Source organism: Puntigrus tetrazona, chromosome 22, assembly GCF_018831695.1.
Source record: "Puntigrus tetrazona isolate hp1 chromosome 22, ASM1883169v1, whole genome shotgun sequence".
Taxonomy (NCBI): Eukaryota; Metazoa; Chordata; class Actinopteri; order Cypriniformes; family Cyprinidae; genus Puntigrus; species Puntigrus tetrazona.
The window spans coordinates 55,549-59,888 of NC_056720.1; the positions used below are offsets into that span (position 1 = coordinate 55,549).

The 4,340-nt window shown below is 40.9% G+C and overlaps 1 long non-coding RNA gene across 1 annotated transcript; it reads right to left on the bottom strand.

The window, feature by feature from the left end:
• Positions 1-2,677: 2,677 nt before the first annotated feature.
• On the bottom strand, positions 2,678-3,968 carry LOC122327881. Its single transcript, XR_006247732.1, has 3 exons — positions 3,816-3,968; positions 3,538-3,609; positions 2,678-2,803 (listed from the first exon to the last, which is right to left on the bottom strand). It is a non-coding gene; the product is annotated as an uncharacterized LOC122327881 (long non-coding RNA).
• Positions 3,969-4,340: the final 372 nt, after the last annotated feature.

The following is a 4,340-nucleotide window of genomic DNA, read 5'->3' on the forward strand; positions in this document are numbered from 1 at the left end:
AAAAAACAAAACAGTTCTGTGATAGGAGGGCGGTGGATAGGAGGTGAAACACAGGGTTAGACGGTGGGCCAGGTCCATGTGGGGATACAGGGGCTTTCCGCAAAGCAAGCAGAGCAGAGAGACTGGGCAAGCAGAGGGCTTCGGCATAACTTGTGCCCACTCTGGAGGTTCTACAGCAGATGACACCTCTAGAGCAGGCTGGCATACGGGATAGGTCTCAAGAGCAGACTCAGGGTCAGAAAAGGCCTCAGGGGCAGACATGGGGACTTCAGCACTGGAGTGGATTGGTAGACAGGAATGGGCTCAGGAACAGATCTGTGGACTGGTGTAGAAAGAGAGCAGTGTGTAGCCCAAACACACAAAATGGCAACCGCCATTACAGGAAGCACAGTGGATGGAGGAAAGTGAACAGTCTCAGGGGTGACTTGTGCTGAAGCCCTGGGAATAACGGCTGCTCTCACTGATATCACGTCAGACTGGATATTAGCCTCAAATACCCATGGAACGCCCTGGTGTCCTCAAATGCCTGGAAATCCTGGAGGAGCATACATGGTGGCTGAGAACTGCAGCTCTGGAAAGGCGGCCATCTCGGGCAGCGGCTCTGAAAAAGCAGCCATCTGGGGCAGCGGCTCTGGGAAAGCAGCCATCTGGGAAGCGGCTCTGGGAAGGTGGCCATCTGGGGCAGCGGCTCAGGGAATGCGGCCATTACAGTAGTCGATGCAATGTCCTCTTCCTCTGTAATACCCAGCATGAATGTTGACCCCACAGTCACTAAAGCAAACTTCACAAACTGTACAAGTGACCCACGTGGACCCTCACGAACAAGTTATGTTTTGAGTGGCTGATTTATTCCCTCATGAAAGAATTCAATCACTAAACAGTCCGGTAAGTCTGTAGTATTCTGTAAGGACTGCGGGGTCTGAGGCGTGCAGATCCATTCGCAGGCTTTTATTGGCTGAACAATTATTGTCCAACAAAAGCTTGAGATTCGAAAAACTAATAACAGCCATGTAACTAATAGGATATTCAAAAAAGTGCTTAGCATGGAGTGAGCGTCAAACAGTTGGGAGGTAATGTAATTGAGCTGATTTCATTTTGGTGCAAAAAAAAATCATAAAAAGCAAATCCGTGAACTGTCTTTTCAAAAGAATATACATAAAATAACAAAGCATTGCTATTCACTGTGGAATAACTTTAACGCTTGCTGTGCACTTCACTGCCCCACTCCCACAGAGAACAGTACAAAGTATTTGTAATATATGTATTTTTTTTATTTTTTAAATGCATTATACAGACAGTAGGACAAAGCGGTGGAAGTTAAATACAGCTCAGGTCTTCAGGAAGGGGTAGTCTTAGAGACAGTGGATGGCTGAGAAGCAGTAACTGTATCAGATCCAATGGGAGTTTAGAGACAGTCTGATGTTCAGGGGCTGCCTCAGAGACAGCGGCAGTTTCTGTTTTAATGACAGTCTCTGAGACAATGGCAGTCTGAGAAGCATTGGAGGTGGAGTTGTAGTGTCAGTCTGAGTTGCAGTGTCCGTCTGAGAGGCAGTGCTGGTCTATGAGGCAGCGCCAGTTTAAGAGAGTGTCAATCTCAGAGACAGAGTTAGCTTAATAGGCAGTTCTGGTCTGAAAGTCTGTGCCAGTCTCAGAGACAGTGACAGTCTGAAAGGCAGTGTTAGTCTGAGAGACAGTGCAGGTCTATCAATCAATCATTTCAATCATTTTTATTTATATAGCGCTTTTAACAACACAGGTTGCATCAAAGCACTGTACAGTATAATGACAGGGATGTATAATGACGAAAGTGACCAATTTCTTATTAAATGCAGAGACGGTCTCTGTATCAGGCAGCATCAGTTTCAGAGGCAGTGTCATCTCAGAAGTAGTGCTAGTCTGAGAGAAAGTAGCGGTTCATCAATGTGAAGGGCTTCGGCAGGAGAGGCTTCGGCAGTGCACTTTTGTACCTGAAGGGATCTTATTGTTAGTACACACTAGAACCTGTTACATGTTACATTAGCACTGGACGTGTACATACATATTAATACCTAAACAATATCAAATTGTTCAAAAACCACCATGTTCAACCAAACCTGTTCTGTTTTATGTGCGTTTGATCTGATATCTCATATAGAAGTGTTCAGAGCTAATTTAGTTGAGCACCTGGAACTAAAACCGTTCCTAGTTCCCGTGAACGTGCTAAAACGTGGGTAGCTCCACCATTAGTTCAGGGTCTATGAAAAGGTTCCTGTGGTGTGAAAGGCCCCGTTGTGTTCTGAAGATCAACAAAGACCTTCTGGGTTTTGAACGACATGAAGACGAGTAATTAATGTCCTTTTTGGGTGAACTATCCCTTTAATGTGTATCAGAGCAGGACGAGCAAATATATATTTACTTATATAATGTATTTATAATATGTAGATTTGATACAGTATGATAGTTTGAAGTGTATACACATACAGCCTAGAAAAAAATATATATTATAGTGATATATTACAAAGTGATAGAAATGTTTATGAATGTTTTCAGCTATATAAAACAAGGAGAAATTTAGTTTTTCAATTAAGCTGTTTCTTGTAAAATGTACTACAGGTTTGACATGTACTTTTAAATTCTCAAATTATATTCATACATGGTCCATGAATATACTTCAGTATAGATTCCCATGTATGGAAATTTTTGAACATGTCCTGTATGTTCCTTTTTTTTTTTGAGGGAACACTTATTCATATTTGCTTTCAGTGTATTGTGGAGGAACGTCTGCAGGATGTTGATGAATGAAAGAGCTGCTGGTCACGGGTATCTGCAAGAAAAGAAAAAAATAAGCGCTATATGATCTGAATTATTGCTTGATTACTTGTTGTCATAAATAAATAGAGATTTATACATGTGAAGAAATAAGATTTCCATTGATGTAGGGTTTGGGACAGGACACTTTTTGAAAATATTACATTTTAAGGGTGCAAAAAAAATGTTCACTAGAGCCGTCATGGGGAAAAATTTACCAGTTTCTGTTAATCAAATGTACATAAACTTTCAATAAAACATTCAAGTCTCCCAGTCATTGACTAAAACGGCGTAATAAAAAATCCGTTGTTAGATCTTCTTTAGATAAAACCAGATCAAAACACAAGGTATTTATAACCTATAAGCTCCACGTGGGATATAATCATGAAATCAAAACGAACTGTATTTATTTGATTAGCTCACGTTGAATTTTTTGCGGTGAGAAATCTTCAAAATATTACTTTGCCTTCGTAAGCTTTAATCCAAATCTGAAAATGCTCCTCTCCTCTGAAACATGATCTTTACTTAATATTGGGCTGATTTTGAGCTGATTTCTGACAAACCTAGGTTATTTCCCGATCATCTTGTGGTTGTGAGGATTATCTGGTCAGATTTTCCTGCGGTGTGTTAAGAGTGACTGAATCTGCTCAGAAGAACATCGGAGGCTCCTCGAAAGCGAATAATGCTTTCTAAAGCTTTTTTTGATTTCAATTAAAAGTCTAATTAAAGAGGTGCTCCAGCGTCTCTTACCTCTGATCTGTTCAGATCCTGGAAACGAACCACATCAGACGACTGTGGAGGTAAAACCTGAGCAAACTGCACCTTTGGAAGAAATACAGTAGTGTTTTATGCCTTTTACTGTGAGATGCCATACACTGCTTTTAGTAGTTCAGCTTTAGAAAGCTCACTGTAGCAGAAGACTCGCTTTTAGGAGGAATTTAAGGAAGGAAAAGCAAGATTGTAAATACTGTATTGTAACGTAGCGTTTGAGCTGGTGAGGGGAAGTCCTGATTTGACTCACGACTCACCTGAGGAGGACAGCAGCAGGCGTCGGCTTTACAGGCGAACGCTGACAGACAGATGGAGATGATGAACTCAAGCACGGAGAATATCAGCAACACACCTCTGATTCCCTTTAAGAGAGTCTGAGAGGAAAATCAACATTAAACCCTCTTAAATATAGGCATAGTTTGCCCAAAAATTATGTTGGAAGCAGTCATTGGAAGCATCCTAAGTGTAGGTGACTTTCTTCTTACAGATGAATCCAGTCGGAGTTATAATAAACACATTTTTTTGATCAGAAACAGTGTTTATTATAACTTCTACTGGATTTGTCTAAAAACAAGAAGGTCACCTACTTAGGATGCTTCCGACGAAAGTAAAAGACAGAAACTATCCCTTTCAGTAATATAAATACGCATATGCATATTTAAGTCCATTTTTACCTTTGGATAAATTCAAGTGTGCAGGATGTGCTGCAAAACATCCATGACAACGGTCTTCCATGCTGGGAAATAATAACGGCCACTCGACGTGAAATATAGAAATTATAT